The sequence below is a fragment of the Molossus molossus genome, unplaced genomic scaffold (genome assembly GCF_014108415.1).
Source record: "Molossus molossus isolate mMolMol1 unplaced genomic scaffold, mMolMol1.p scaffold_m16_p_11, whole genome shotgun sequence".
NCBI lineage: Eukaryota > Metazoa > Chordata > Mammalia > Chiroptera > Molossidae > Molossus > Molossus molossus.
The window spans coordinates 48,119,663-48,145,165 of record NW_023425346.1 but is presented as its reverse complement, the minus strand read 5'-3'; the positions used below and the strand labels follow the sequence as shown (position 1 = coordinate 48,145,165).

Here is a 25,503-nt window from a genome sequence, read left to right as displayed (position 1 = left end):
TAGTCCAAGGCAGAAGCGATGTGTAATCACATGATGATAAGCCAAATGAAAACCCACTTGACTTCCCATTGGAGTCCACACTCGGGGGGGTTTCTAGCAACCTGGCTCCCAGTGAAAAATATGAAGAAAAAAAAGTTCTTCACTAGGTACTTCAGTGCATGAATCATCCTGATCCTTTAAGCATAATTTGGATTAGACATGTTCCTTGTAAGAAATACCTGGAATAAATAACTCTACAGAATCTTTGAAATTAGATCCAGAGAAAAAGAGGTAAGTTACAATTAAGGAGCTACCTGGTTAAAAAATGACAGAGAACTAGGCATTCCTGATAGGTTTCTTATTAACTTTCAATTAAAATAGTAAAAAAGTAAAAAGAAAAAGCAGCACAAAATAGTAAAAATTGGTAATATTGAGAGTTTGTGTGTGTGTTTATGTGAGGCAGAAGAAGAGGAAGAACACAAAGACAAAGATGAGGAAGAGAAAGGAAAAACAGAAAAGGAGGAAGAGGAGGAGAAGAAAACATGCTGAGATTTGTACAGAATTTCCAACAGTAGTTATCATTAACAACAACAGACATGAATAATCGTTTTGGATGACATGTTGTATTGAGCATCCTCTGAATCACAAGGAGACACACATTTTTCCCAACTAACAAGGGAAATACTTTGATTCAGTCATCATTCTCATAGTGCTATGACCAAAACCAGGAGGTGAAATACTTTTTTGGACCTATCCAAACCACAGTCCTGGCTCATCCCTACCCCTTCCTCTCTCAGTGTATATATATCCATGCACCATATCTCTCAGAACAGAAGAGAAGAAATGCGATGGGTTGTTAGGTTCCTAAAGAAAGACTTCAGAGGGTGAATGGTGGAACTTCGTGTAATTTCCCATGCCTTGCACCATGTAAGGAAAGTTTACACATTGTATATGACAACCTAAGTTAATATTGTAAGGAAGAGGGTAGAAGTTTCAACTCTATTCAGCAAATTTGGATAGGACTAAAAATTAAAGATTTCAAAGAGAAAAAAAATATGGGAGAAATATTAAGAGCCAAATGTTCAATGATGGCAGAAGAAGAAAAATCCATCCACCTATCTGAAGGAAATGCCAAGTCTGAATCAATCTCAACCCAATGCAAGTAAAATAAGTAAGTCAACATGTCATACAAACACATGCTGAAAGATGATAAGAAGCATTGATTTGAGGAGACAAATTAGTTAATTTCTGAAATAGCTGAAAAAGTTACAAGTTGTATTCCTGATGTGTTAACAACAACAACAACAAAAAGATTCAGGAGGAGAAACTTCTTCACAACGGTGTTATTAAGGAGACATCAGGATCAAACGAAAGAATGGAAATGTGAAAGCCAAAATAAGTTGCAAAAAAAAAAAGCAAATATCAATAAAAAAATTAAAATAGCACTTGAGATAGTGAAGAGCACATTAAAAAAAGTTAAATAAAATCTATCAATAAAGTGGAGATATTTTTGAGATTTTTTCCCGTACTGCATGAGCAAAATCAGAGATGAAAATGATGACCTAGATAATGATAAATATGAAGGACAAAGATATGATCAAAGAAACATTACTGTTTCAGAAGGAGAAAGAAGAATAGCAAGGGCATAAATAATTAAATTTAAAAGAAAAGAAAATGTTTTTGAGGTAAAGAAAGATCTGAGAGTACAAAACCTAAGGCTCATCAAGACACCTGGATAGACCCTTATAAATTTTTGAACTTTAAAGATAAAATACAACGAATAAAGAAAAAGACAAGCTGGACTTGGAGTTCTTCACTAAGACATCATGTACTCTGATAGAGTAGAATATTGTGTACGAGGTGTTTTGCTTTTGTTGTTGTTTTTTGATTGACATAAATTTGAATGAAGAATTCTCTTTATAAACAAGCTTCTGTTATTTATATATGTGGAATAGACATATTTTCAATATGTGAAAATTTCTCAGATAAAGAAAATTATCAATATGTACTCACTGAGAAGTCAACTTAAAATATATCTGCATGCCTACAAAAGATGGTTCAAAATCCAGAATAAAAGAATGGGAAACTTATTGTTTAAAAGAATCAATATTTTAATGAAAACTAAGCAAATATTATAATTGTAGTTATAAAATTGATTGTAAATGCAAAAAATCTTTGAAACATGTATATGGAAAATAATACACTTCAGCACCCACCTTACCTTATCTCATCTTAATAATGTAATGGTTCAGAGCTCTAGTCACAAATTAAAATAAACTCTGTGACATTAAATGTCAAGAATGGATAATTTTTTGGAGCTTGGACTTTTTTGGAGTTGGATGAATTTATTCAATCACTCATTCATGTGCTTGTTCATTGAGTTAGCAAGTGATCAAATATTTATTGGGCACCTATGTCAAGTGCTGTGCTAGATACAATGTTTGCAGATAAATAAAACATTGGTGGGCCCTAGAAAGTACACAAATAGATACATATAAAGTGGGATATATTAGTGAAGGAGTAGAAATTAGTGGTGTGAAGAAGAAGAAAAGTAAACACTTTGAGTGGTTAATCTAAGCATCTTACTATTTTGACCACATTTTAAATTTCACCTGAAGAATAAATACCAAAGAAAAAAAATGAGGTGAAAAACTTGAAAAATCAATAAGGTACACTATCCTCAACTCAAAATGATAATTTACAAAGCTACATAAATTCAAAGGCTATGAATCTAGTATTAAAATAAACATTTCTCTACGTGCTATAAAAATAACCATTTTAACTCTACAGTGCTTAGAAAATGTAACAAATTAGAAAAACATTCCCAAGGTTTAGAAACTCAAGTAAATAATTGGAAAAAATTACTTCAAAGGCTCACTTTATACTTCACTTCAAAATATATTCTGGGCTAGGAAAATACTTAGGTCTTAATGCAATAACTATAAAAAATAGAGGCATGTATTTTTCAAAGTTATATGTAGTCAGTATTTCACACAGCAGAACAGTATGCATAAACAAAACCTTTCTGCTAGCCCAGACACCAGTCCTTTTTCATATAGGCAACAGATTGCTGTTAAATTTTTCACGTATCCTGAAATGTTCTTTCTTTATAAAAGCACATATATGGGTTTGTATATGCATAACACACATGTATACATATATGTATATATGAAACTATACTTTTAATTTGTATACAAGTGGAAGAGTTATATATCCTGTGGTCCACATTTTCTTTTCTTTTTTTTTAATAAACTGAAAAATGTTGCAAATCCATTTGCATCTCCAAAGGAAATAGTCATATACCATAACTATAAATTAACTGATGAAATATACTTGACAACATTCAATACCCAGTTATGACAAAAAACTTTCAACAGACTAAGAATAAAAGAAAAATTTTTAAACTTCATAAACTGTGTGTGCAGAAAATCCTACAGCTAACATCACAGTTAATGGAATAATAAATATGTATTTGTCTTTATTAAGAATGAGACAAAGATGTCAATTTCACCCCTTCCACTTGTCATGACCCTGGAGTGCCTCGCCAATGTAATAGGGCAAGGAAAAGAAATACGAGACATAATGATTAGCAAGGAAGTACAACTACATTATTCACAGATAGCATGACTACATATTTGAAAACCTCCAAAATTACTATAACTAATAAAACTATAATCAAATACCAACCCCCACCTAGTAGAATCTTGACTACCACTGCACATCTAGTAGAAGATCAATTTTTTAAAATGTGTGTGTCCATATGCTTATATGCGTGTATAGATAAAAGCTAAAAGGAAATACTCCTGTTTCTTCTGAGTAAAAATATCAGTGATTTTTAAATTTTATTTAAACTTTCTCTATTTCCTAATAGAAAACCACATTTTAGATTTATAACAAGAATAAAACAATACATCTCCCTCTTATTTTTTTTCTAATTAGAAACCTGCTGTCATTTCACATCAGACAATATACATTTATAAGTAGATGAACATTTGAGGGCCAGGTATATTTTATGTTTTATTTTTCTGTCACCTATATACATAAATAAGAAACCACTGGATCGCTTATAGGATTATTGATTAATAATCTCCTCCCCCCCTAACCAGCACATCATTCTCCTGTTTTCTAGGACTGCACAGATTAAATACTCTGTGCAGCTTGACATTTGTGGTTTTGTATGTGACTAGTTTTCTTCCCAGGATGCTTGTAGATTTTTATTCCCACAATGGTCTAAAAAGAAGCATTATAATGTGCCAGTTATATTCCAAGCATATCGCAAACAACCTCCAATGTCATCTTCATAAGAAATATGAAGTAAGTCCTGTTTTCTGTTTGTTTGTTTTTAATAAAGGAACAGAAATACAGGGAGGTTAAATAATTTTCCCTGACATATTTAACCTGAAGTCTAACAGTCAGGAAATAAGTTCCAGTCTGGTCTCAGATTCTGTGCTTTTGATTACCGGGTGGAAAATGTTAATCTTTATAATCATGGTCAAAACTTTTAATCTCAAAATTCTTTATCTTTTGGAAATAATTACATAGTGTGTGTGTGTGTGTGTGTGTGTGTGTGTGTGTGTGTATAAAACCACTGAGCCAAACCGGCCAGGGCTACATAGTATATATTTTTAATGACTTCATCCATGACATAAGAATAAAATATGGCCCTGGCCCCTGGCCGATTTGGCTCAGCGGTTGGAGTGTCGGCCTTCGGACCAGACTCCCGGGTTCGGTTCCCGCTAGGAGCATGTACCCAAATAAATAAATAAAAATAAAATATGTACCCCCAACCGTGTGGTTATGACAAGTAAATGATATGATATAATGTATCGAAATGTTCTTAATATACCAATGTGCCACTGATCATTCTGTTCCTCTGAATTCCACATCTACTCTCTGTGGCTCCCTGGCAATGCTGGGACATTTCTCCCTGGCCAGCTGGCGAGAGTGAGCTTCATCAGCAGAGGACCCCAGAGGCATCCTGGAAGAGAAAGGTTCTTGGTCTCTGCATCCTATCTCCTGGCAGGCTCCTCAGAGCTTTGCGGCCAGCAGCGCCGGCACCTGTCCATGGGACCTCCCTCAGGACCCCGGAGTGACTTTCCAGTCATTTCCCAGTGTGCCCGCAATGAACTAGACTGCCACCCACTGGGCCACAGCAGTGCCCTCTCCAGATAGGTCTGGATCGCAGTCTTACAGGGTAGAGATCCATGTCCAGATTTTTATTTTATTTATCTAAAATATATTTTTATTGAGCCCTGGCCGGTTTGGCTCAGCGGTTAGAGAGTCAGCCTGCGGTCCGCAGAGACCCGGGTTCGGTTCCCGCTAAGGGCATGTACCTTGGCTGCAGTTTGTCCCCGGACCTGGTTGGTTCGTGTGGGTGGCAACCACTCGATGTGTCCCTTTCACGTCGATGTTTCTCTCTCTTCCTCTCTCTTTCCTCCCACTCTGAGTAAAAAATGGAAAAATGTCCTCGGGTGAGGATAAATATATATATATATATATATATATATATATATATATATTTTATTGATTTTTTTTTTTTTTTTAGAGAGAGAGAGAGGAAGGGAGAGAGAGAGAAACATCATGTGAGAAAGAAACATTGATTGGCTGCCTCCTGTACGCCCCCTACTGGGGATGGAGCTCCCAGCTCCGGCATGTGCCCTGACCAGGAATCAAACCAGGACCTCCCAATCCATGGGATGACACTCAATCTACTGAGCCTCACTGGCCAGGCCATTTCTAGATTTTTAAAACATTGAAATATATTTGAAATATAACGCGGTGGAACTTTAAGGTGTATTACATGCTGATTGTGTGCATTTATATGTGCAATATGATTGCTTGTGTAATCATTGTTAGTGCCATTGCTAGCACCTTGGTCAGGTACTATAATAATTATCATCTTTTTTATGTGGTGGGAATAATTAAGATCTAGTATCTTAGCAATTTTGATGTTTATATGCATTATTGTTGTCTATAATCACTATGCATTAGATCTGTGCATTAGATCTCCGGGACTTATTTATGTATCAGTTGCAAGTTTGTACCCTTAAACATGTCCCCTACTCCCCCCCCCCCCCAGCTCCTGGGAACCACCATTTTACTCTCTGTTATGAACTCCTCCCTTTTTTTAGATTCCACACATGATTTATACAGTATTTGTCTTTTTCTGTCTGACTTACCTCACTTAGCATAATGTCCTCAGGGCCCATCCATGTTGTTGCAAATGGCAGAATTTCCTCCTTTCTCATGGCTGAATAATATTCCACTGTACCTATATACATCTTCTTTATTCGTTTATCCACTGACAGACACTTAGGTAGTTTCTGTATCTTGGCTATTGTGAATTATGCTGCAGTATGCATGGGAGAGCATACAGCTTTTCAGTACCCTGTTTTCATTCCTTTGGGTATATACCCAAAAATGGAATCCCTGGGCCATATGGTAGTTCCAAATTGTTTTCCATAGTGGTTGCACTAAGTTACATTCCCCTGCTGTGCAGAGTCACCTTTTCTCCACATCCTCACCACTACAGTTGTTTTTGTCTTCTTCATGATAGCCATTGTAATAGGTGGGACTGATTTGTTTCTTTCTTCTGTGCTCTGTATTACTCCTAGAGGTAATGACTGTTTTATATACCTGTATTCCTCGGAGTTTTCTTTACCCCTTGGTACCCAATGCCCTGTTACTCCTATCTCCTGATACAGTTAATAATTCTTCATTTAAAACTTTCCCTGCTTACATTACTCTATGGTTTTTGTCTCCTGGTTGGAATCTTACTGACAAAAACATTAAGAGCAATAAAATATAGATGGCTATTTTTGTGACTGAATAGCTTGTATATATATTTGTAGTTATCTCTGAATACCTCAGTCTTAAAATTTCTGAGTTTCAATAATCTCATTTATATGCTGGGAATCATAACACCTGTTTTAAAAAATAAGGAGTAGATAATGCAATGTTTGTAAAAGTGCTTTACATATCGTGAAAGCACAATGGAAATATAAGCTATTATTACTAGATGGTGAGCTCTGTGAGAGTGGGCCTTCTGTCCTGCCAGTCCTGAATACCCAGTGCCTGTCACAGGGCCTGGCACGTGGTGGTGCTCAGTAAATGTTGGTTTGACAAACAGATCCATAAACACACTGCTACTGCTCCATTTCATGCTTGTCAAGTCCATTTGAATTAAATTTCAAAATGTCACATAAATAAATCCAATGCTTTCAACTTTGCAAAAGATAAATGTCATGTGATAAAAATATACTTAGAATCCTTCATCTGCATCCCAAAACATTCTAGAATCTTGCTGCAAACACGTTATAGTTATAAACAAGGATAGAAAACAGAGAAAACTATGTAGTTTCAGAGACTAAAACTTTGTCTCACTGTTTAATTAGCTATTTTCAGGTCACTTTGCAAAGATATTTATTTTGTAACTCAATAAGACATATAATTGGCTACAATTTTTTTCTTTATGTGTGCAACCGTAGGTTTTGGTGGCAAACTCTTTATGTAACAAAATAACTACATCTTTTTAAAGCATTTATTAAGTGGAGAAATAACTTCACATTTTATGCCCATTGTTTTTAGAGAGAAGAGAAAGAGTTTTCACAGATCCCCCTCTCCCCCCTCTTAATAGCCTCTCCTACAATATTTTCACCAAATGGCCTTGACAGATACCAAGCTAAAATATGTTACTATGGCTGAGACAAAGCAGGACAATTCTTTCTTCTACGTCAGTGCATGGGCCTGTATACTCACACACTGTTTGTTCCTCCATTGCAATCTTTTTCACGATGTTCTCCAGCAGGCTTGTCAAGGGATGTCATTGTTTTCTTTCTAAGAGCAAGGAATTAGTAACACACACAAGCTACTTTGATTGAAGAGGGGAAAGAAAGGCAGGGATTCTGAATTCCCAACACTTTCTCTTTTCAAAAGTAGTGAAGTGTGACTTATTTTTAATGGATTTCCTGACCCTCGCCCCATATGTCTGTTTGGTGCTTCTAAAAAAGAAGAAGACAAGGGGTAGCCTCCGACTATTATTCATTCATATTTATACAATATGACATATGCATAGGCTTCTTCCCTTTACTTCATATAAATGAAGAATAACATCTCTATAAAGTGGATACAGACTTTGTGATACAGGGACTTCCCAGTGATCATACTGGATCAAATGCTATCCGAAACAAGAATGATAAATTTAAGTCCAAAGCATATATTTGTTTTATAAAATACAAAGTAACAAAAAATAGGTATACAGATCAGTGGGTGAATGAATGAATGAATGAATGAATGAATGAAAGTTGAGAGGATATGAGGAACAGATCAGCAGGACATAACTAGGAACACTGGGCTCCCTCATGAGTCTACCACTTTTTTCAAGAATGTCATTTGAATGTCTTAAACTGCTTTGTGTCTCTCTTGAGAATGCTTGTTTTCATGCTTTTATTGCACTTGTTGAATTTTGTTGTAAGTAAAAACAAGCATGGTAAACTTTTTAAAACAATACTTGATTTGTTTATATTGGGAATCCGGAAAATGTGCAAGAAGGGTTTAGGACTGGCATTTTTAGACTGAATTGAAAAAAAAAAAATCAAGCAAAAAAATAAAAAATGTAATGGTGCTTGGAAGAGGGAGAACAAGAACAGTCAGTTTCCTTGTCTTTCAATCTTTAGTGGAGAAATGCCTGCTTCCTCATTCTTTTTTTACTGACTGACCAAAAAGCTAGTCATATTTTGCTTCAATTGTCATTTTAGATTGACAGTAAGTTTCTCTTACTCTTTAAGCCTCAGTCATTTAAAAAAAAACTTGTGTTCACATAAAAATATGGATATGGTAGACTCTATTTGATACAATGTTTTTGCAGCATTTACCATTTAGGTGTATGCCTCAAAAGCACAACCCATAACTGATCACCTTATCAAAAACTGCTAAGCCATGAATTCACCCAAAGAATATTCACTGAAGGTCTACTAGGTTCTGAGGAGGCAAGTACCACTTGCCTTGCACTTGATAAACTTAGTTATTTATCAGTTCAAAAAACTTGGAAACATGTTAGAGAGATGCTTTAAAATTGTTCACTCTACTTATATTTTATAAAGAAGTTTTATAGCATGCACTGCCCCTAGCTGGTGAACTAAATCTGTTTTAAATGTCTATTAAAAATAGTGCCATTTTGAGTGCTCTGAAGTGTACTAAGTTATTTTCACGTATTATTTCAGGCAATCTATGAAATCTGCCTAAGAGATAGTTATTGTTAGCTTTACTATTTTAAAGAGTAGGAAACGAGAGCTTAGAGGAGTTAAGTAACTTTCTCAAGGTTGCATAGATTGTAAATGCCAAACGCAGGGGTTAACCTGGGCTTGCCTACCGCTGAAGTTCATGTTCAACTCTTTCATCACATGAGTCCTTCTGTGAAAGAGCATATACGGATATGCTCACAAATGACAACTGTGTTCAATGATTCTAGTATTTCAAAATTCATTCATTCATTTCTGCATTCAACAAGTATTTTGAACACAAGGAGTATGTAATTATGAATGAGGCAAATCGTAACCATGTAGACCATGTCGGTATCATCAGATAGGTGCCTGTAGAGGTTGGCTGTGCAGATGGGGAAAGGGTTGCCTTTGAAGGAGCATCACAATGGCTGTCCTAATGCCAGCAGCTCAGAACACCAACTTCCCTTCGTCATCTAAGCATTTTCCAGTGTGTAGCATCATGTACTTCTCAAAGTGATTACATGGGGCAGGGGATCGGGGAGTGGGTTGGGGGGAGCACATCAAGGTGGTAAACAACTCTCTACAGCCCATTTTCTCTCCCTGAAACAGCCATTCACATCTCTAGGGTTGAGGTTTCTGTTTTACTTGTCCTAATTCACTATGATTCCACTTGCCTTTGCTCTTCAAATCCAGGTTATGTTGGTTTAGAAGACATAGCAAACCTACTGCGGCGAGGAAGTAAAAGGTTATTTGTGTAAAACTGGGACTGTGAAAAACATCAATGACAACACTCAGCTGGTCTACAATTTAGTGAGCTCGAGCTGATGAACGACGAGCGTGCATCTGGATTACTCCTCTCGCAGAAAGTAGTCGGCCGCGGGAGCTTACTTCAGGAGTTGTAAATTGATTTACAAAGTGACAACAGGAAAACAGAGATGATTTCATCGACAATCATTTGACAGCCAACTAACACATAAACAGTTCAGAAACTACCTCACCAGACTTGAAAGCTAATTCTTTTGAAATGCTTAAATCTGAATATTAGGCATTTGTTTAAATGGTTCCTTTGTCCCTAGTAATCCCAGCGCAACCACAGGTACCCAGTTTTCTTCTATTACTCTAGGAATTTGTACTCACCTATTTTGTTCTGGGTTTAAGTATTTATTTTCTGCTTTCTCCACCTGAATGAAAGCCTTGCATGAGCAGGGACCATGTTCTTGTTCAGCATGGTATAGCTAGTGCCCGGTACCCACAAGTCATTTCAGCAATCTGCTGTTTGAATAAATGAATAACATGATTTCGATAGTTCTATTAGCACTTATCTTCCTTATGTATCTTAGTATTTTTATATCCCTATCTGTCTTCTACACCGAACTGTGAGACCCTTGAAAGCAAGATTAGTCTTAACACGTTTGTGTCTTCTGAATCTAGTCTAAAAGAGATGCTCAACCATTGCTGGTTAAGTGAATTAATTCAGCCAGGATGTTACAACATTGCTTCACTCACAGAAAAAAAATTCCAACATAAAGAGTGTCAAAGGTAGATTTACAGTTATTCATATGGAAAATAATACAATACTTAATACATAATAATACAAGAATAGACTGTGTTTCAACCGTAAACCTCTTTTTGCCCCACCCTGTCTAATTTCCTTGAATGACTACATGGCAAGAGAGGGAGGGTTTTGGGATCCACTTGAGAATAGTTTTATTTCCATGTGTCTAAAGAGATTTTTGCTAATCTGAATTTTTACCATAGGTTTTGTTTATGTTCTTGGGCCTTGTATTGTCAGAACTCAGAGAACTAGGTGTTCATATGTATCTAGTAGCTACCACTGGATAGAAAAACCCTTAACTAACTAATATATGCAAGGTTCTGATCCTGAAACGTCTTGTTGACCCTACTTCAGCCCAATTTGAGCCTCTCTCTGAACATGGGATAGATCCTGGTGCAGATAAGCTGCTAGAATTCAGTGGTAATTCTAGTAACAAAAATAAAAATCCTTAGTAAACAAAAATCCAAGATAACAGTTTACCAAAGTACACTAGAGTACAAAAGAAAAAAAATCACATAGGGAGTTAATTAAAATGCACCGATATTCAGAGATTTTAAACAAGTAAGATTAAGCTACATTTTGCTTTAGCCTAGGTTGCACTGGGACATCTGCATTTAACAACCATGCTAGGAAGGGGTGTCCAGACATGCAGGTCCAGACGGTGAAACTGAGAGTTCAGAGAGCATGTTTTCTGCATCTTCCCGTTATCAGTGCCTACGCCTAGCACATAATTGCTGTGACCATCTCTTAAAAGGTAGATGTCTGTGCTCCCTAGAAAACCATTTTCTCCTGAACTGTCCTCTTTCGTTAACCCTTTACTGCCCCCAAATTTATTTCCAAGTATTTCTTATCTGATGCTATTACTAGCCTCAATAGGAATTTTATCCTATTGATTTGTATTTAATGAGAGCCTTCTGTATGCCATTAGCAACTTCCAGTACCGCTTAAGATGTCTGAATTGTTTATTAAGAGCCAGTTGAAATGCAATTTAGGCAAAGCCCTAGAGCCACTGGAACGCAGTCTAGATTGCTTAGTGATAAGTGAATAAACATTGAATTCACTCCTTTGCAAACCTGTAAAAGAATCTCGACTCTGTTCTTCAACAATGAAATGTCATAAAATGAACTGTGCCCCAAATAGATTTTATTTCAAGTTATATGATTTTATATTAACTTATTACTAACATTTTTAAGACTTACAAATCTATAAAAATCTTCCCCCAAATTGAAAAGAAATTAAAACAATAGTAGTCTCTGAAAAAAAAGAAAAGTGGAACCAAATAAACAGCCAAAAATCAGTTTCATTGCCCCAATGACCACATTTTAATATTATAGTTTTTCTTTATATTGGTATTATAAAACTTAAACTTACTTTTTTTACAGCTTTTATAATTCTTAAGTACATGTATGCCACTCATAGCACCATGAAAATTTTCATATCTTTACTTAGTCAAAAAGTTTGTACATGCTTAAAAAATTTTCTATTTTTTTAAGTTATTCTATTTAATTTTTTAAATCATTCTATTTTTAAGTTACTTTATTTTTAACAATTAAATTTAAAATTTTCTATTTTAAATTAGGATACACAAACGTTTTCTTCCTATAAATTATTGAAGTAGCAAGCACAACCTAATAATACATCTTAGAAAACGTTCCTGTCAGTACCAGCTGAACTATCTCTTTCATGGCATGGGTGAACCCTAATTTATTTAATCATTTTTCTATTGATAAACATATAAATTGTATTTAATTTTTCTCTCATAAAATCAATATTGCAATAAATATCCTTCATCACTGAAGATGGTACTCACTTGCAGTATTACATTTAGATAAAAGTTGATATAGAATATTTGGGGTGACATTTTGAATTTTAATTAACACTGTTAAATTGTCTCTTCCAGAGACCATACTATTTCTGTACTACCATCAATAACACATGAGAAGGTCTACCTTGTTATACATCCTACAAATGCAAACTATTACACAACTTATTTTTTTCATTCTGATGGAAAATACTACGCTTGATCACATTAATTTTTATTTTTCCAATTAATAGTAGTACTATTCACATTTTCATATTATTATTATCCACTTACAGTTTTTCTTTGGTTCCTGTACTTTGTCCAAATTTAATATTTGTTGTATCTTCTTTGGTAGATACTTTCTATATATCCTGGATATGAATGTTTGTTGGTTACTTGTGCTGTTAAACTTTCTTTCTATTTTTCTAGTCTTTTAATTAGTTGATATACTATTCATAGAACAGAACTTTATGTATTTTTATAATAATTAATTTCTTATATTTTCTCTTTCTGTTTTCTTTTTTTAGTGTTTCTTATGAATCCATTTCTGTTTTAAAGTCATAAATATATCTTTCTATAATTTTAAAAATATGTTTTGAATTTTATGTTTGGAGTTTTATGTTTAGCTCTTTAAAGCAACCAGAAGAAATTTTATGCAGAATGAATGACAGGATCTAATTTTTTTTTTCATGACAGGAAAATATTCAAGTTCTGGTACATCCATTTCCAATTAACTTGAACGTTAGATGTTTTACAAACCAAATTCTATAATATACAGAGTTCTCGTTCTAGAATCTCTCATTTATACTGGATGTCTATGTAAGTATAGTTCTGTTTTGTTATATTTATTCACTTGTACATGGTCTTGTTTCTTGTCTATATTGTGATTTTTGGTGGAGAGCTCATGTTGATTGGAAATTTATCTTTGGGATTCTTTTGAGGCCCTGGTTGAAGGTGCATTCCTCTAGAGAGGATTTATACTTTGCTTCTACCAGCTGTTCATCAACCTAAATCCATTATAAGTTGATATTAAAAGTTCTTAATAGTTTTCAGTTTATAATATAATGAAAAGTAATGGGCTCCATGCTCTGACATTATATTCCATGATGATGCAGAAGAGGTAAACCAAAGAGCTTATATACAAATATGCATGACCAGTGGGCACAGACAGTACTTTGGGGAAAGCAGGAAGCAGGGTGGGAGTGGGAAGGGGGGTCAATGGGAGACAAAGAGGGGATATCTGTAATACTTTTAACAATAAAGAAATAAAATAGATTTGGAATGGTGTATTAAATTATTTTCTGTTTATTTATTTTTAAAATATGTTTTTATTGATTTTTTAAAAACAGACAAGAAGGCAAAGAGATAGAAACATTGATGTGAGAGAGATATATCAATTGGCTGCCTCCTGTACAGTCCCAAATAGGGATCGAGCCTGTGACCCAGGCATGTGCCCTGACCAGGAATCAAACTGGAACCTCTCAGTCCATGGGACAATGCTCAGTCCACTGAACCACACCAGCTGGGCTTCTCTGATATTTATAAAAACAACGGTCTTGCCCTGGCGGTTTGGCTTAGGGGTTAGAGAGTCGGTCTGTGGTCCAGAGAGACCCGGGTTCGGTTCCTGCTAAGGGCATGTATCTCGGTCGCAGTTTGTCCCCGGCCCTGGTTAGTCGTGCGGGGTGGCAGCCACTTGATGTGTACCTTTCACGTCGATGTTTCTCTCCCTCTCTCTTTCTCTGTCTCCCTCCCACTCTATCTGAACAAAAAAAAAAAAAAAGGAAAAATGTCCTTGGGTGAGGATAAAAAACAAAACAAAACAAAAAAGGTCTTACCAAGTCACTAGAGAATTATTACAAATCCTATAATAAATCTGGAACTATTTAGAATGTTAAGTGCTGAAATTTTAGACCAAATAAACTATTAAACAGAATGAGTTTCTTATTGCGTTTGGCAAAAACTGATTGCTGTGTTTTTAAATAGGTGATCTTCAAAAAAGTGGACAACTGGCCTGAGACCCTTTGACTAGGACTTTGTGTACCTTCTAATTGAGGCCTCATATACTATTTCATCAGTTTGGAAGTTGCAAATCAAGAATCCTAACTGTGATATGCAAAATTTATTCATAGAACATTATTTTAGCCCCATCCCTGTATTTATAGATGTGGAAAGAAAAGAGCCAAATACAGAAACATGTAGCTCTTTGTAAATGTGATGCCACAAAGAGACAAGTTCGTGTGCTGTTACTACTTGGGTTTTTACATTTATTGTGAATGTTATTATTTGTATAATTCATTGTGGACACTTTATATTTTAAAGGGCATGAGAAGCTCTATTGACCAGAAATAAGAAATTATGCTTAAAAGTTAAACATTTATATAAGGTGCTTCTCATATTAAATGCCCATAACAAATTGTTATGGATAAAATGCATATTTTAAATAAGATTATTTGGCTCAAAATCTGACAATACAATTAAAAACTTCATATACCTTGAAATCTGGATTTTAAAAATGCTAATTAGCTAATACTCATAGTGTCTTTTATTTCTCTCCCCATATCTGGGGATATCTAGAGCTTAGGATTGTCCCTAGAATGTTCGCTTTTATCATGGTGAAAAATAGCCAAAAACCTCACTCTTTGAATTTTGTAAACATTGTTTAAATATGTCAATGAACATTTAAATCAACACTGAAAGTGAAAAAACTCAAGTCTTACTTTTTTATTCAAACCATCCCTCTTAACCTGGCAGCTGAGTCTGATTAACCTGAATTGTTTTATCCCCCTTCCCCCAGCTCGGAATCTAGAGCTGGCTCCAGGTTAGGGGGTGTAAGGACATGAAGAACAAGCTGAACTACCTAGCAAAATAGAGACAGACTCATGATAGAGAGCAGGTGGACAGCTCTGGGGGTGCGGGTGGGGGTGGGGCGGCGTTAGGAGGGTGGAGGGATTGAGCAAAGAAGAAAAATAGAAAGAGAGAACTCATGGACGTGGACAATGGGGGTCGAGGGGCATGGGTGGAGGTGGTTGAGGGTATAGAAGGGATAAAAGGTGATAGAAAAAATAAAATAAATTACATTATTGTTTAAAAACAAGAAGTAAATTGCTAAGCATCAAACATATGAAGGAAGCATCCCCAATCCCTCCAAATTCCTTATTTTTAATGCCCCTACATGATTTTGCTGGAATGTCCACCCTTCCTCCTATTCCTCCTTTTTACACGCCCCTTCTTTCTGCTCTGGCTAAACTTCAGATTATGCTTCAGAATCAGTGGGAAAATAATAAAAATAAAAAGAGAAGAAACTCAGCACTTTTATGAAGCCCAGATACGAAAAGTTTTGCTTCCCCTGTGCCTTTCTACTCTAGCACTTTCTTCTTCCAATAACGATGTGTTTGTGAATCTGTCTCCTTTCTACAACTATGAGGGTCTCAGGAGCAGGGTCTATCTTTCCACACCCTACTCCCCAATATCAAGCACAGGGGCAGGTCATAGTACGTGTTCAGTAAACATTTGCTGACTTTACAGGTGTTGTGTTTGTCTACACACACACACACACACACACACACACGCACACACCAGTTCTTTAATCACTAGCTGCTTCTCAAAAGCTCCATAGAACTGCTTTATTACTATTTTCCCTTCTCTTCTTGCCTTTATTCCTCCATTTCTGTTTTAGTTTCTCTCTGTTCTTTCCTCATCCTCCCTCCCTCCCTGTCCCTTCCTCTCTCATCTTCTTTCCATCTTCCCTTTCATCCAAAATCACTGCCTCAAAGTAGAGTTCTCTTAGTCATGCACTAATCCTTAGTGACCACATTTTTAATCCTAAACCCAGCTAAGATTGCATCACCCGGCACCTGTCAACACACTTGTCCCGCGTGGACCTACCACATTCGCGAACCTCTGGCATTGCCTTTATTTTGGAACACTGACGGACACATGAACCGTGCCAACCTGGATAAACACATGGAATCATGAACTCAATTTAAGATGCGGGGTTCTTGTGTTTCATCTTTGTACTGGCATTCTAATTTCAAACCTATTAGGTAACAATTCTCATGTCCCTTTCCCTGGAATAAGCAATTCCTGGTTTGGTTCCCATGTATGGGCTCCAAGTCTCTAGTGAGCCCTGTGATGCTGCCTAAACACCTTTCCACCTGTCTGGGCTTATCCTTGGGAGAGCAGACAGGAGGAATAAATACTCTAAATGTGTAGGACACATACTGAGAACCAGAGGGTGGTGGAGTTCTATACACTTGGCATTGGTGGCAGCAGTAAGGTCGAAGGGTTTTACTGACATATATCATTCCCCTGCTTCAAATAGCTGCAGGAAACTAGCAGTAGAATCGCTTTAGGCATGGTGCCTGGAACCATTCAGGAAAGATTCTGCCTCAAATCTTCCTGGATCTATTTGTCTTGAACACATCAAAAATATGACTTTGTATGCTTTTAAGCTTAAAGATAAAAGAGAAAATATGTTATTCAAGTCTTTGCTTAAATGTCATCTTTCTGTTGTGGCTGATCACGACCATTCTAATAAAAATTGCAAACGTCCACCGTGCCCTATCCCCTCTATCCTAGTCTATGGTTTCTAGATCACTTATTACCTTCTGAGGTGTGATTTACTTCTTCACTAATTTTATTGTTCGTGGTGTGTTTCTCCCTCTTAGAATTGAAGCTGCAGGAGGGCAGGGGATCTGTTTTCTCTCTTTTATTCACTGACGTCCCTAGACACCCAGAATTGCACTTGGCTCATATAGGCACTCAATAAATGCTTGGTGAATGAATGAATGGACAAATGAAAACAGCAAGTCAAAAATATTCTCCAGAAATATATACACATTTCTTATTCTACCGTCAGGATGTCCAAAGAGAATATTCAGTTCTTTCCAATTGCAAGGAGGTAAAATGAATGAGTGATTTTCAAGAGAGATATTTATATTTGTTTTTCTCTTTCTTTGGTGGCATCATGTTTTAAAATTAAGTATGACCATGCACAAGCTCAGAATGAGTTCCTGGGATTTTGAATATTAATCAATGGAAATTTTCCAGCATTCCAAGGTGCTGATTTTTAGTGACCATGTGGAAGATCTTATGAATAGATCTTTCATTACAATTTCCTCAGAATAGCAAACTCCCAGCTGCCCCTTTCCGTAGAGCCCATGATTTAACCCTGGAATTTGCTTTGACTCAAGGACTATAAAAGCGACTGAAGGAACAAGTGAGAGTCATTGAAATAGTGCAGGTAAAAAGTACTTTAAGAAAGAGAAAAAACACCCCCAAATGAGTAAACAGATGAAACATATTAAACACTTTTTTTAATCCTCACCCGAGGATATTTTTCTATTTATTACCAGATAGAATGGGAAGGGGAGAGAGAGAGAGAGAGAGAGAGAGAGAGAGAGAGAGAGAGAAACATCGACTGGCTGCCTCCGCAACTGCCCTGGCCAGGTCCAGGGACAGAACCACAACTGAGGTACATGCCCATGACCGGAATCAAACCCGCAACTCTGTGGTCTGCAGGCTGATGCTCTAACTGCTGAATCAAACTGGCCAGGGTCATATCAAACAATTTTGATATAACACAAGAATCCTTCACTTTGTAAAGGTTGTCTCCTTAGGATTATTTAAAATAAAAAATTATTTAAAACATTTTTATTAATGACATGTCTCCTGTGTAAATTAAAATAACATGACTGCTTCACAGGAGATCGTCTGAGGCATGAGAGAAGGCCCGGGTGGGTAGAAAGCAAGTCTGGAAGCAGAAACCAGTGTTAGGAGTGTTGGGTTCGTCCTGGTGTGTCGTGTCCAGAGACCCGGTCTTTTGTGTGTGTGTGTGTGTGTGTGTGTGTGTGTGTGTGTGTGGTACGTGCCCCTAGTGGGACCCGAACCCAGGACTCTCTGGTCCACAGGCAGACACTCAACCACTGAGCAAACTGCCCAGGGCCAGAGACCCGGTCTGTTTTTTTTTTTTTTTATCCTCATCCGAGGACATTTTTCGATATTTTGTTCAGATAGAGTGAGAGGGAGAGAGAGAGAGAGAAATATCGACGTGAAAGCGACACATCGAGTGGTTGCCACCCACACGACCCAACCAGGGCTGGGGACAAACTGCAACCAAGGTACATGCCCTTAGCGGGAACCGAACCCGGGTCTCTCCGGACCACAGTCCGACGCTCTAACCGCTGAGCCAAACCGGCCAGGGCGAGACCTGGTCTTATAAAGCCTGTCCTCTGAGAGTCATTAGAGAGAACAAATCAGTCCGAGCAGAGCCAATGGGGCCGGTGGCCTTTGCTGCAGGGGCTCTGTGACTAAATGCCTGATTTCTTTGTTTCCAAATAAAGCCCCTTTTCACTGAAGGAATGATTCTGTTAATTTCAAAGTATCCTGTCACTGCATTTTATTTAACTTTGTTGACCTTAAGTATTTAGAGAACAGTTTGCTTCTTGACCTGAGAGGATTCATATTTCTAAAACAATTGCCCTCTAGAGATGTTATGGAAAATGCATAGCCCCACAGTAGATATTTGTATGCCTACGATAAAAGCATTGTTTTTCAGCATGCTGAGAAGGGAAAACTATTTTTTCTTAATTTTATCACTAGGAAATACTCTGGAGAAGAGGACATCACTAGCTCTTAAAGACAATCTTCTTTTTTTCTTTATTGATATTAGAAAGAGAGAAGGAGAGGGAGAGAGATGGACACATCGATGAGAGAGAACATTGATTAGCCGCCTCCTGCATGCTCCCCACTGGGGATCAGGCCCACAACCTGGGCATGTGTCCTGACCGGGAATTGAACCAGTGACTTCTTGGTGCATGGGTTGATGCTCAACCACTGAGCCACACCGGCTGGGCAAAGAAGACAATCTTTTTAATGTGTGGGTTATGGCGACTTATTTGTTTATTTATTTTACTGACATGAATTTTCTGTACACTTATCTATACACATTTTAATAAGGGCACATTTTCGGAGAAAGGGTAACATAACATGAATAATTAGCAGCTGGATCCCTGCCTATGAGAAGGATGAATGACGAGCTCCTTGGAGAAATGACATTTGCTAAAACCGTGCTGTCCGAAGTGGTAACTATTCATATTTAAATTAATTAAAATTCAATAAAATGGTCAGTTAAGTTGCTGAGTCATTCTTGTAACTTTTCAAGGGCTTCATAGCCACTGTGGTTCCCATCTTGAACAGCACCCACATGAACACTTGTCTATCACAAAAAGCATCACTCTAAAGTGTGTGATGATTTTAAGTGAAAAACAGCAATCACTCTACACGCACAAATATGTACACTGCACATACATCAATTATTTTAGAAACATTAATAACTAAAAGGATCCCACCACTTCAACAGAAATGGAATATGATAAAGAACAGAACCCTCAGGTTGTTTTGTAAAATCTGCCAGAGAAGATGAATAGCCATTCTAAGAATAAAAATGAATTTAGCTTTAATGGAGCAGAATAAAAAGAGAAATACAGCAGGTAATTTCTAAGGTTTATTACAAAACTCTTAAAAGAGCAACTCTGGATGTATATTTTACCTGTTAGTATTTTACACTTTGATAACTTAGAAGATTAATATTAAAATTATGGTTCAGAGAATAAAAGTGAAAAGCAGGTAATTGTCATATTTAAAAATCCCAAGTAATTTAAACTTGAAGAAGTTTGATTTACCCAATCACCTGTGCTATTTGAAGCATCCTCTGAGCCAGAATTTTTCAGCACAAAAATAATAGATTTTTACTCTACTTACAGGTAGAGCCAACTATGCAAATTAGTATCTAGGACTCTGAATAGTCCCTTTTCAATTTACTGGTTTAAATGATCTGAAAGAAGTTCCTTAGATCAGATTTTTATATAACTACAATACAGTTAGTCAAAACCATTGATACAGATTTATTTTTCTGTCATACCTATCGCACCTACCACAGTTATCTAATTGTGGACTCGTCGCATTGGGCTTTTACTGTCCAGTAGCCAGGTCTTCCTGGGATCACGGTAACAGGTGAACGTTCGCGCGCATCCCACGGAAGGCCTGAACGGAATGCACCAGCGCCTACAAGAAGCACCGTCCTTTACCCGACGCCCACACTCGGCTGAGGAAAGGAGGACAGATCTAACGGGGCGGGAGGTGAGGACAATTAAACACAGCCTGGGAGTGGGTCAGCAGACCCAGGAAGGAGTCAGGGGCGGAGGAGGTAAGCTGGTGCCTTTCTGTGCTGCCCCCGGGGAGCTGTAGTTGAGGAAAAGGGGCCGAACGAATCCCACGACCTTCTCTATTCCTGAGTTCCGGGATGGAAGGATCAATTTCAATTGATTTGACTAAATTATAAAAACGATGAACATTAGGGAGCTATATATTAGTGATCTATTAAAGGTGTATTTTTAATAAACTTGCCGAGGGTAGTTAAAATCTTTAACTAGTATGTGAGGCTGTCAATTCTAGAAGCATAGATTCAGGCAGAAACCCAAATAGTGTCCTGAAAGCCAGGGGCTTTTATAAGATAAAGCATATGAATAATTACGTGAAAAGAAGAAAAAAAATCCTGTTGGTGCTGACGGGCTGAGCTACTCTTGGCTACACAGGATTGGTTACTGGTTCCAGCGTCAGACTGGGAGGGAGGTCCATAGTCCGTCCTCCTGGTCAGCATGTCTGCTTTCCTGCCGTCTTTATGAACAACTGTTGGTAAAACAATTGTGCTTTGGTCCAGTCCAAGGGTTCAAGGAACAAGACAAGCACTGCCGTTCCTCGGAATATCAGCTCTGGCCCCATTTCAAAATGGCTCCACTTACGACATTTGTCACACTGCTATCTTCATCCTGAGTGCGATTTTCCCATCCTGTGTTTTCAAATTTAGCTCCTGATACTTTTAAAATACCTGGAAATTTCACTTTGAGGTCACTCTTACATTTAAGTCATATCTTGATCCTAAATAACAGTTACCTTCCAGAATACCTTTCCGAAGTTTGTAACATAAAGAGGCTTTTGGAAATCTTTGCATGGAAACCAAAGAAAACACAGGAGAAAAGTAAGGTGAGATGAGTTCTTCATGTCACGTAGTTTTGATCAGTGTGCCAACCTTATATTTGCTTTCTTATGCTAAGATCTCCACTGGCCGGCATCATTAGAACATAAATCATTCCCTACAACTTCCCTGTTCAGGCCTCTGCTAATCTAATTTTTTTTTGCAGTTAGCCAAGTGCACATAAAGTTTAATCACAGGCCAGAAATATGTGGAGTAAATTCCTCAAGACTAACACTGATCATATTAGGATACCAATTGGGCATACAAAAATGAATTGAAAATGAAAGCTAGAGATTGAGATCGCAATTTACATGTAGTTAGAAATCCATGCCCATCTCCTCATTAGCAAACTCTCCTTTATCCTTCCCACTCCCACCTCCCACTTCAAACTGCATGCATAAGCCAGCTGGGATCAGACTGGGCTCACTCATATGTAGATCCCGCGGAGGTTCAGTCTGAACACTGTATAGCTTGAATGTGCACCTGAGTCAACTGAGGATCTTGTTAAAATGCAGATTCTGATTCATCAGGACAGGTGTGGGGTCCAAGGTTCTGCATTTCTAATGTGCCTCCAGGTGATGCTCTGATTCACAGATGACACTTTAAATAGCAAAGTTTTAAAGCAGAGTATCATTTGCTTTCCCAACTTATAATCTGCCTGTCATATTCCATAGACTGTGCCACATTGCTCATGTTGACTGGCAACTTGACAGTTGGATATATAAATATATATACAGAAAATGTTATTCTAAAAGTTATGCTAATTATGATCTTTAACAAACATTACAAATACTATATGATATGCATTACTTTTCTAAAATGGAAAAATCCAGCCCTAGCTGGTTTGGCTCAGCGGTTAGAGCGTTGGCCCACGGACCAGAGAGTCCCAGGTTTGGTTTCCGATAAGGGCATGTACCTCGGCTGCAGTTTGTCCCCAGCCCTGGTTGGGGTCGTGTGGGTGGCAACGACTCGATGTGTCTCTCTCACATCGATGTTTCTCTCTCTCTTCTCTCTCCCCCTCCTGCTCTATCTGAAGATAAATGCAAAAAATAAAAATAAAAAATAAATAAAATGAAAAAATCCAGAAGGCGACTAATCAGAAGTGATAAATGATATCTGTATTTTCTAATAACTTATTTATATTTTGCACTATGTCATAGTTGAAAAATTATATTAATAGTGTAATTTCTAACATATGAGCTATTAACTTCTTAATGACATTGCAAAACATTGATCAAATTTATGAGGTTTTCCCTTAAAGGATGACACTATCATGTTACTTTTTATTCCAAATTCATTGGCACATTTAGTTTAATTGTCTGAAAAGGAGATGCTGAAGGTATTTTTAATTTTTATTTTGCCTGACAGTTACGTATATTTGATCATTTTTCTTTATCCCCCAGATAGGAAGACAAATATGTTTCTCTTCACAAAAGAAAAAGTCATGCCGGGCCAGTATGGCTCACTGGTTGAGCACCGAGAGGTCACTGGTTCGATTCCCGGTCAGGACACATGCCCAGGTTGTGGGCCAGATCTCCAGTTGGGGGGCATGCAGGAGGCGGCCAATCGATGCTCTCTCTCATCGATGTTTCTATCTCTCTTTCCCTCTCCCTAAAATCGATAAACAAACAAACAAAAAGTCATATGATGGTCAAATGCATTGTTCCAAAAGTCTAATATTGAAAATGCTTGTTGTATTGGCTAATAATCAATTAAAATATATTTTATTTAGTTTTTAAAACTTAAGTCAAACATAATACAAATAAAACTATTTAAATAGACCTCTATGTTTCCTGAACTGTGTTGCTTGAGCTATCTTCTATCATCTTTTTTCTTACTAATTTTTAAATAAAACCCTCATATATTTCATTTGTTAACCATTCATGTTATACAATGTGTGATCCCAAGAAGTCAAGTAAAACTATTTTGCTAACCTTCAAAGATGCGGCTGTGACCACTGTCAGGTGGTATCTTGTCAAAAGATGTTGCCTCGTCTTTCTTGTCCGGATCTTGCACAGAATCATCAGACTGGCTCCCGGCGTGACTCTTAAATGTTGGTGAACACAGACTTCTCTCTAGTTCCATTTCCTGTGAGAGGACATGAAAGGGATGTGTGTTACAAGCTATCAGTGGGAAACAGATGTGGTTTTGAGGGGTTAGAAGGCAGCAGTGAGAGAGAGGGGGGTTTCTGCAGTGAAAATTTCTAATATGCTTCGGGGGAAATTCTGGTAACTTAGCGAAGAACTGCAAACACCCCTGGTGCTCCCTTTACTTTTTTGCCACTAGTTCCACTTCCGAATTAGTTCTTCTTTCATGTGGCTTATGTTTTCTCTTGGAAAAGGGAGAAAATGGAAATAAGGGTCACAACAGAACCGAATATGCTAATACATGCCACGTCCCGAGGCCTGAGAAATATCCATCAGGGATTTCAGAAACTAGCACTATATCAACATTATATGCTTCAGACAGAAGGAAATGAGCTTTTTTAATGTTATGCTCACCTCATAATGATAATCTTAGTAATTATAGAGCTCCCAAATTACAAACTATTCAGCCACCATACAGTACGTATGTTTTGGCAATTCGTAAAGATTGTGAAATTACTTCTTTGAGAACCTAATTCAAAACTGGAGAGATAAAGGTTCCCAAGGAAAAAAAAGTATAAAGGATATTTCAAGTACAGGGAGTCTAATGCTCCTTATTTTACAGACTGAGTAATATAATTCTAATAAAACAAACCAAATCAATCAGACTATATTGAATTTTTTTAATTATATAAAAATAATGTAAAAAAGCCAACAGGTTGAGAAACAATAGTGCATTAAAAAAATAAAGTAATATGTTGAAATATTTTCAATCGTACTCATAAGTTTTGGAGTTTTGTACATGAGGTTGTGTTTTCTAAACAACTGGCACTCAAATAATGACGTGATGAATTACTCTTCACTTTTACTATGTTCTAAATACACAGACATAAATGAGTCAAGTTTGAAAGACAGCTAAAAATTCTAAAACATTTTTAGACTAGGTACATTTTATGTATCAATAATATGATTGCAAAAAAGCAATGCTCTTGGAAAAATAATCTCTTGGCATGTTTTTTTTTTTTAATTTTCATAACCATTTATATATATACCTGTATATGAAATTACATGAATAATTACAAAATATTGGTATGTGTTTAATCATCTCATCTTTAAATACTCCCCAAAGACATAATGTATGCTATATTCATTCCTGTGACTTCTAACTGGAACTGAAAACACTTAATAGGAGAAAAACACAGAAAAATGTTTCTACTTTTTAATTTTTTTAGTGCATTGCATTTATTTTTATTTTTTTTATCCTCACCCGAGGACATCCTTCCATTTTTTGTTCAGATAGAGCGGGAGGGAGAGAGAGGAAGAGAGAGAGAGAAACATCGACGTGAAGGGACACATCGAGTGGCTGCCACCCGCACGACTCAACCAGGGCCAGGGACAAACTGCAACCGAGGTACGTGCCCTTAGCGGGAACCGAACCCGGGTCTCTCTGTACCGCAGGCCGACACTCCAACCGCTGAGCCAAACCGGCCAGGGCGTGCATTGCATTTAACATTTGTGTTTCCAACTATTATCAAACACCCGAAGGCTCATAGCAGTAGGGCTGTGTTTCACTGCTGAGACAGTGTCAGACATGCCATGGTGTGTGGGTGTCCTAGCTGGTGGATGACCACAGCATCTCACCTCAGTTCTTCTGGTGTCCTCTCCCACCATCTTGTAAGGTGACTGTTATGAAATGAATGCGATATGTTTGTTTCAGCAATTTAATCCAACTTCTAGTGTTGGCCAAAATAAAATAAGACAAATAAAGAAAATGAAGATGCTCAGAAAGGACTGATTTGCTTTAGAAAGCTTTAGTGTTGACAAAGGTT

General features: G+C 37.1%; 1 protein-coding gene across 2 annotated transcripts in view; it reads right to left on the bottom strand.

The window, feature by feature from the left end:
* Nucleotides 1-23,636, bottom strand: part of XIRP2 (xin actin binding repeat containing 2) — a 111,765-nt gene extending 88,129 nt beyond the window's left edge. The window contains exon 1 of one of the 2 annotated variants that reach the window (XM_036254111.1): nucleotides 23,525-23,636. The gene's annotated coding sequence lies outside the window, so the exon portion shown is untranslated. The remainder of the gene's footprint in view (nucleotides 1-23,524) is intronic. The other variant, XM_036254112.1, reaches the window with a different exon arrangement.
* Nucleotides 23,637-25,503: the final 1,867 nt, after the last annotated feature.